Here is a 9,857-nt window from a genome sequence, read left to right as displayed (position 1 = left end):
CAGAGATATTTTGTGCAGATATTTGTCAGAATTCAAACTGGTGACAGTTTTCCACACCAACCACAGGTGAGCCGAGATTAATGTCATTGATCGGTTGCCATGACATCGAAGAATGCACCAGATTATTAACCATTCCCAGTTTTTCCACCTACTTCATACATCTCAGGATTCAGAGTGCACTGCATTCATGTGTTGCACCAGTCAAGCTGTGACAACACAACTCATCCAGCTCAGCTATTAGACTGAAGCTATTTTCATACAAACACAGAGAGCCGTCAAAAATCACACAGATTATGGATAACGCAACGTCATTTCCAAGCAATTATTTCAACAGTTTCAATAAGTTAGAGGAAATAAATATCTAAAAGAGTCTGCAGTTTTAAACAATGGGCCCATTCTGTGATGACTCGACGTCTCGTCAGCGGTAAGCGAGTCACAGCCTGGCTATTAGTTGGGTTCTTTGAGTTTTCATGCTGTTGTTGAACACAGTTATTTATTTGGATTATATAACGTGACACACTCTCCATGGAGAAAACCTATAGCAACTCTGGTTCATCTAATTGTATTTGCAAACAATACTGAACTGTTGTGTGGTAAATGCAGATGGCTTGCATTGTGAACACTATTATTTTCCATTTCGCTGACATCGCCATGCAAAATCGTCTTTTTTTATTTTTTTATGATTCATGCAGCTTTGTGCTGCTTTCGGTGAATGTGTGTACTCTTAAAAGATATATATTTTTCTTATTAATCCCCAAAATGGCACTTCTTTAACAATCAAATCAATCAATATGTAAAGTAGAAGTCAAACGGCAAATAGAATGTAAATTTGAAAATAATAAATCATTACTTCACATATATATATATATAGTGAAGCAGCTGGCCAGTCTGGCCCTCCAGAACTTGTCAGAGGTGTGGTTAACATGTGGACAACGGCTAACCTTTAAATGCTTGTAGTTGATAGAATGCTATTTGTCAATAGTATTTATTTTCTCAACTATGTCAATCAGCTTGCTTTTCTGTATTAAAAGTAGATGGGCCCCATTTCCCTTTTATAGTCCGTTCTGTATGCGTTTGTCGGGTTTTCTTATCATACATATATAGAAAAGAGGAGGTGAAAAGGATTGAAATAATCTTCAAACACATGTGTAACTTTGTAAATAAACATGTACATAACAGAATACCTGCAATAAATTACAAAGTTTAAAATTGTGTGTGTGCTGTTTTTTTTTGGGGGGGGTTATTTTTGCCAGTTCATGCTAAAAACCGCCCGATTCCTCTTTTTTATTCGTACCTTGAATATGATGGCATGATCCGTTTCACCACCTTCAATCTACATGGAATCAGAACTAAAACATCTTTGACGCGGCGCAGTTTGCTATTATTGTAAACTTCATGTCTGTTATTTATTTGCTCGTGACTCGAGACACAGCACGAAAAAGGATAACATTGTACTTCTTTATTCCCAGCATCTCTTTGGCCACTAGATAATCCAAGGGATTAAATGTTGACTGTGCTTCTGTCTGCAGTGCAACAGTCGATAAAGTTTGCTCGTTGAACAGAGCAAATTGCAAAACAAGCAGCATTTATCAGCTAAAACTGTTATTTTAAGGCACTTTCTGTGACTTTTGTGGCCGTTTTATGAACTTTTAACAAGGCTGTGTTCTGTATCACAATTGATCTGACGAGTTAGTGGAGCTCCTCTCCTAAACATCACCTGGCTGAATGGCGATTCTCTACAGTGAGTTTTAACAACATGCTTGAATGTTGGTTCATGCCTTTACTGAACACTTCCAGTAGCTAAAAGTAAAAAAAAAACATAATAATGCAAAAACAAACACAGGGCAGCAATTTGCTAGGTGCAATTCACTGGAATTTAATGCAGCGAAATTTCAATGAAACATGAGATGGCTATTGAAAGCAGACTTTGGATGAAGCAGGCGTGTTTATAGGGAAAGTGAAAATGACAAATCCTGTGTGCTTTGCCTTCCCCTAATCGCCTGAGCTTCAGTCATCCACCCATCCCTCTGTCTCTTTTATTCTCTGTGATCCCTCTTACCAATTCCTCCAACCACCCCTCCACTCTCTCTCCTACCCCATGGCCAAACGCGGTGACCTAGACTCCCAGCATCCTTTGATGTGAGCGATGCGACCCCTTGCGCTCCAGATGCCCCTACACCGACGGTCGAATCCTGTCAGAGAGGGCCAGTCATTAACCCCGTACAACCCGGGCCTCCCCTCCACTGCTTAAGCACATGATGTATCACAACCCCCACCCCGTTTTTTTTTTTACCCAAACATACATGTGTGGGCGAGGACTGATGATGCAATAGGCTCTTTAAACATTTAAAGAGAAGGTCAGCTTTTCAAAGGGAGGGCCTGGAACCTTTGGCCACTGCTTCAGTTATCATGGTCAGCGGTTAAAAGTCTGGTGATATGTCAAAAGGGAAAACAAATGAATGCAAAGCCTGGTTGATCAATGAAGCTTCACACTGGTACATTTGCTGGTTTATTTTCACTATGGGTGTATATTTTGGCTATAGCTGGGCTGATAGAGTCAGATAGGTTTGAAGAAATCAATTACTTTTATCTTCTAACTGATTGCCTACAATGAGATGTATGCAAAAATGTGTATCTTTTGAAATGCACATACCTAACAGCGCTGAATCCCAAATATCAGTATAGAGTATATCTTTGGGGGGGGGGGGTTACTTTATCTGAGAAGAAATGAAAACAAGTAGTCTTCAGAGTAATGGTGAGTCATGGCCTCAGTCAACCTTAAATCTGAAACCTAAACAAGTCATAGTCCTGGTGCCCCACATGACAAAGGAGAAGAGTGCAAGAACAAGAGCATTCCAAGGGGTAGAAAAATGAGGGAGGGGGGGGGATTACTTTATTAAGATCTACTGAAACACAGATCCCCACAGATGGATGAGTCTCCTGCTCAAAGAGGGTTTGCAGAGAATCAGATCCATCTTGTGCGAGGGTTGCAAACATCTGTTTGAAAACTAAAGTTTTTTTTGCAACTTCGGGTCTCTCATTGAAGACTATAGCTGTTTGCAAAACCTTCGAACTGCACCCAGATCTCTGTCTAGGCTTTAAAAAAGACATCAGGAGAAAAGGGACAAAGAGGTTAGTTCACGGCATTTTGCTCTTCTCCATGCGTTTCTAATAAAGAGGCTCCTCCAACCCAGGCTTCAATCTGCATGCCTGTATGTCTGAACCAGCCACATACACACACACGCTAACATTGCTCTATAGCTTGCAGATCATTAAAGTCGAGCACTCTTTTCTTTGCACAATTCCAAGGCGGACTTTTGATGCCAGGCCTGAAACCTTCTATTGAGATGGCAGGTGGGGGGGTCGATATAGAATTAGAAGAGAGTTTTCCCATCTTATAACACATTTTCGGGTTCTTGTAAAGATGTCCAGCATATCAACAGAGACATGCATCACCGTGATGTGTAGCTCAGAACAGCGCACAGTGGGGCCAGCTTTGCCTTCATAACTGGCTGAGGCAAAGTCCCGGGACGTTTGCGCAGAAGTGGGAGTGCAGATTTTTCCATCTTTCAGCACCACTCCTGGCCAGAGTCCTGGTGAGGGAGTGGGAGTAAGAAGGGGGAGAGCAGGGAGCATCCTCAAGGGGAGGCGTACAGGGATGGTGCTGCGTCGACAAGGCAAGGATCATCATTCCAGATTTACACAGCGATATAAAAGCTGTTAACTCATGCCAATCCAGGAGAGGGAAACTTTCAACTGGAAATACCGACTGTCTGCGTGATTTTTGCATTTAAGTACAACTGTGGCATACATTTACTCTGGGCATACCTGGATCAGCCTGTGCCAGTGGCTTAAACATCCTCAGATGGATGGCAAAGGTATCCCACAGGCATCACTGTGTGCCCCCCCCCCCCCCCCCCCCCCCAATCTATTTACACTACATACAAATAATTATTTTGTTTAGATTAAATATATTTAATGTATATCCTGGGAAATTATATATATATATATATAATCTGCATCCATCTTTATTATAATGACATAATCTTCTAGGATTTCTTAAAATGGGTCTCCTCCAGGTCATAGTTGGTTTTGATGGTCGCCACTGAGAGAATCTCCCTCTCGTCTGTCACTACCGGTAGTTTTTAATCCACTTGTCGTCAGACTGTTCCACTTGCTACCGTGGTATGGCGTCTCAGTACTAGAGTTCATCCTCTTGTGTTATTTTTGCGACGTTTCGGCATGTGTTTTCTGTACCTAGATCATCATTGACAGTTTTAAAGCCACAGCCTTTCGTGGGAACTCGCCACATTTTGCCGGCTGCCTGCTCCATGCATAAGTCACCCTAAATCTAAAACTAAGTCAAAGTCATCCTCCCCCCTGCGTCTGCTTTTGGGTTCTGCTGAAACCCAAAACCCCCCCGTTCAGGAATAAGGTTTGATGCTCACCAACACCAATAATTCCAACAGGAATTTTATACTGGATTATGGTTTGTTCTCCCCCTTTATGCAATGCACAATTTGTACTACATACATTGAGGATCATGGAGAGATCCTGTGTTTTCATGCATGCTCCAGCCTATACTCTTGAACTAGCAGAATCCATTTATTTCTATGCCATTGGCTTCATTACTCAAGATAACTCCCCACTGTGAGTTATATGACAGTGTCGGATGGTCACCACCGACACGTAGGGGCCATCAAGCATTCCAGTGTTTCTGCTGCCCTTGAAATTGAATTATTTTTACACTCTCTAGGAAGTGAACATTCATGAAACCAGTAAATGCCGGTAGTTGATCTGATTAATGAAGATCGCTACAGAAATGCATTAGGGTTGACAAAGAACAGCACTGCGTTGCGTTTCAAGACCCACGCAGATGAGTAAACTAATATAAAAACGGAAAAGGGCAGAGGTGGAGAGTTGAATGTACTTCCATCTGACAAAAAATATGGGAAAAAAAAAATCATTTATGAGAATATCTAGAAAACCTGTGCAATCGCAGCCCAAATCAGTAACTGACGATAGCTATTTATGAGAGAAAACCTTTGACTGCAGCATTTCTTCTGCCAAAAGCCAGCTCATTGGGGTGAATTATAGAGCTGGACCAACTATCCAGTTTAGTACAAAGAGCACACGTCTATTTTTCATTTACACAGTGACATCTCTTTTAATTACAGCCTGCATTAACCAGTTTTCATCAAACAAAGGGGACCCCCCCCCCCCCCCCCCCCAGCGACAGACCATTTTTAACCAAATAGCTGCTATCAGTTGCAGCTCTTCCTGAAAGATAACCAATATTGAGTTGAAATCATAGCATTTACTCAGTGAAGCTATATCATATCAGATTTGAATGAATGGTTAGCACTGCAGAAGTCTCATCCATCCTTGTCATGGGGAGACTGGGGCAGATTAGACCATAAGTGTCTCAATGTCAGCAGGAAAATGCTCTCCAGCTGTCTCATCATAAGGGCTGATAAGGCACTGTGGGCCGGGCTCCCGCCTCTCCTCGCTCCGTCTGGGGGGGGGGGGGGATTACAGGTAAAGGCTGTGGGGACCAGGAGAAAACAGCACTTTTTCTCATCCTCATCTAAAGTTCCCCCATATGGAATACATTTGGGGGAACAAGTTTGTCTGCTGCTAGCTCGAGTAAAAAAGATCTTAATGTACAGTGTCGACTTGTCCCGTGAGGGGTCGCCATGAACATTTTCCCCTTCACCCTGTCCTTTGCATCGTCCTCCCCGACACCAGCCACTCTCATGTCCTCCCTCACTGCATCCATGTATCTTCTCCTGGGTCGTCCTCTAGCCCTGTTCCCTGGCAGCTCCATCCTCAGCATCCTTCTACCGATATAGTCCCTGTCTCTGACTAAAGACAATGCTTTATGTTAGGAACTATTCACCGAATGCCACAGCCATGGTTCTAGAGGAATACCCAGCAGGGAGCTGTGTAGCTGCTGGGGGGGGCAGGGGGGGTCGATACCATGCCTACAGACTCAGCCCAAGGTTAGTGAGGCCTCAATCCCACCCCTCCCCGCTCTGTCTTCAGAGATGGTGCCCCAAAACACCGGTTCAATATGTCTGGAAGAAGCCATGGTCGATTTACCATGTGTGCCACAGCAAGGCTTCGTGGTTCAATCAGAGGGTTCACATTCCCAGAGGTAGATTTCAAAGTGTTATGAACGAAATGCATTAAACATTAGGTTCAGCATTAATAATCTAAATGCATCGGATTGATTATATTGTCCAAAAAGTGAGAGGCGATGAAAGAGTCTCTAATCAGATTCCTAGAATGTTTTGTTGAGTTTTCAGAAAGAGCTGACCCGAGACGGGAATATCAGAAATATTGGCCCCTTCTATGAACCGCAGCGCTAAATCAATAAACGCTACTCTCTAGCGGTTCTCAGAGCTGTTTGGGCCAAGGTATTGATCTTTCTAAATGCGGGTGCCTACATGCTGCCCTTGGAGAGACTGTGTGGCCTGTCTCTTCGCCCATATACCACCCTTTTGTACTCTACTTCCACACATCTTTCTCTCTCCAGCTACCACCAGCACAGCGCCCCAGGGAGGCCGATGTGTGACTTGATGCCATCGATAAAACCACCACCTGAGATGCACTTTTGGTGCACCTTGCACTGTAAGCCACCTTGATAGAGGTAGCTCCCCCCCGCCCCCCCGAGGGGTCAAACACTCAATAGCTCACTAGTAGGTTTTCTCAGATCTATACCAGTTGCATGTTTCTCCTCTCTTGTATTTTTTCCGAGTCTTTAGGGTTCTGGGTCAGTCCTCTATAGAAAGCACAGCATTATGAGTTTGAGAACTATTGCATTGATGGGAGCACTGGGTTTATGATGGGGAAACAAATATTTATGTACTGAAACCCTATGATTATGAACCAAACCAGTTGGGTCAGCTGGAGGGTCAAGTGTAGGACTGACACCATCGCTGCTCTTTCAAGAGTTTTTGTGATTGGATCAATATGATGTGATGGTGTCACGGCAGGCTAATGTTGACTGAAGCTCAGATACAGTGACTTAACATCATGATTATAAAGTGGGGGATCCAGTAGATCTTTAGGCACCCTGGTCAGAATGCAATGATTTCTTTATCATTTAAAAAACAACAACAAAAGCATTTTTTGCCAAAGGTTAGCAAAGCACTGCAAATGAGTGACATTAATGTCCTTATTATTCTGAGAGAAAACAGAATTTCTTTCCATTAGATTTATTTAAACATGATTGCTGCTGCAGATGAGTTGTCCTTCGGTGTAATTTGAGAGGGGATGAAAATGTAAAGTTGGAGTTGTGTATGTTGTGGGGATTTGAAGCGAGTTGTAAACCCGGGGTCGAAGGTTTCCTGCAGGATAAACGAGGACTGGGGATTACCCAGCTTTTTGTTTCGGTGAATCAGCTGTTCTACTTTTATCTTATCCCTGACAGTTTGTTTGGTTTGTGTAGCAGCTTATTAGCTACACATGTGAAATAGGTCACACTTTTGTAAGTGTGTGTGTGTGTGTGTGTGTGTGTGCGCACAAGAGAGAGAGAGAGCCTGGAACAGCTTGTGATTCCAACCTGAATTATTTTTCTCTCTCACACTTTCTCACTTGATCTGAGAAAGACTTTTTACAAAATCAAACATCCGATGCTCCGTCAGCGGATTTCATCGCCCCTGGATTTGTCTGATAAGGGTGTATTATTCCCTGAACAAGCTTGACAAAGATTTATCTCGTTTACATTCGTTGACAGCATTGCTAACGATGTTAAAGTTAAGATTTGACAGCCGACAGTAACAGTATGGAAGACACCCCGTTGGCCCCGGATCTTAGCGGGGGCCCTATACTATCAAGATGGATGGGGCTGAAAAGGACACTAACTGGCCAAGCTGACTGATAGGACAGCAGCCAGACACCAGTCACGATAGCCAGCTCTTAAATTCTGCACGCAAACATTTCTGTAAGCTTCAAGTGCCGCTCGGAAATCAGAGCCACTTTCACTCAGCAGGCAGCCAAAGAAGTGCCCCCTGCGAAGTATTGTGAAAGAAATGTGACAAAATGACACGCAAGCAGATACAGGACCTGATGATTTACGTTGTCAGGCTTTTGCCATTAAAGTCTGTGAATAGGTGTGATGTTACAGAGATTCCCATCATCGTCATTGTTAAGTCTGCGTTTGCACCTCACCGGTGTTGCTTATACAATCTTTGTTCTTTCCTTTCTTCCCAGATCCAGACTGGAGGTAAGTAACCTACTTCTGCAAGTGTTTGGGCTCTCAGGAGGAGAAATGAGATGGATGAGTATATGACAGCACTCGCCCTTTACTCGTTCTCCGAAAGGCTCACACTGTGTGTGTGTGTGTGTGTACTGGCTGTATAAACTCACCCAGAGGGACCCCAGGCCTGTGTGAGATAAAGACCTCTCCTAAAACCTAAACACCCTCTGAAGTGGCGAGCGGGGCAGCTGTAGTTGTGCACACACACACATTTAGAGAAATGCAAGCGCAAGGTCAAGGTTAAGCGGTTACACTCTTTCAAGGCTCACTTTCCCTCTTGACCCTTCTGCCTTGAGTTGTATCTGCATCGGAGTTTGGGCGCTGAAACACGGGCCGCCTTGACGTAAGGGAAACACGAGAGACTATGCGCTGGAGCGTGGTGGTGCAGCTGGACACAAAACATTTATCATATAGAGACATGAAATGAACAGACCAGCAAGTATTTGGAGCTTTAAAGCAAATTTATAAAATAAAAATACTTGGAAAGGATGGTGGAACAGTTGGAGGAAAGAGATGAAGCATCTGGGAGTAGTCATATTTCTTAATGGCTGATTAGTAGTACTATTAAGTACAAGTACTTAATATAGTATGTTCACATCACCTCAATCTGTTGACATATCACTCATATAACATGTCGCCCTTATGTTTGTGCACTTTAATCTATGTGTACCGGTACTCTAAATTAATCTGTATATTTTCTACACATTCTGTATATTTTGTCTATATCCATCCATAGGAACCCATATATTATGTCTAGCTGTATAGGATGTTCATAGCACCAGATCTGTGTAACATAACAACTGTAAATCCTTTTAACCTGTATAATTCTGTCTAATAGTTGCTAAACTGCATTTTGTTACCTTGTACTTGTACATTTGTACCTCTGCCAAGGAGGTTATGTTTTTGATGACTTTTGTTCATTTGTCTGTTAGCAGTATTATAAATAAACTGCTGGATGGATCTTGATGAACACAAATCTGAAGATGGCTTTAGATCCAATTACATTTTGAGAATCAATCCAAAGACCTGTCTGGATAGAAAAAAAATCTGGATTTTCCTATTTACTTCTAATTGAGGCGTTTTTTTTTTTTATTTTATTTTGAAAATGTTGTTTTTAATGACTGCAAATTAAGGCCAAATCAATCAAAGTATTTTTGTGTGTGTTGTTGACAATCTACAAAATGTGACGTTTTCATGTCAAATATTGTAACTTGAATATTTAAATACAACAAAAGATATAACAAGATATGAACTCTTCATTTCATGACAGATATGATAAGCGAATGAGTGAACTGATGTACAAGTGCATGTTCAAAACTGGTTTAGTGAAAGACACAATAATAGGAAGGAAATAAAGGTTATGTTGAATTAAAACCCATATGAATTTGGAAACATAAGCCAGTGTCCTTTGGAATAATCTCATCATATGGCCACATTTATTACACCGAGTACAAAATATATATATATAAATAATTACACGCGTGTGTCAGCATGCTATTACCAGGGTGAAGTTCGTGCACAAAGAATAACACACTTAACAAAGTAGTTAACAAAGCACCTTCTCAGAGAGTGCTGTGAAAACTGTAAGGGGCTG

The sequence above is a fragment of the Brachionichthys hirsutus genome, chromosome 19, assembly GCF_040956055.1.
Source record: "Brachionichthys hirsutus isolate HB-005 chromosome 19, CSIRO-AGI_Bhir_v1, whole genome shotgun sequence".
Classification (NCBI taxonomy): Eukaryota; Metazoa; Chordata; class Actinopteri; order Lophiiformes; family Brachionichthyidae; genus Brachionichthys; species Brachionichthys hirsutus.
The sequence above is the reverse complement of the archived record's forward strand: the minus strand, read 5'-3'. Positions refer to the sequence as shown.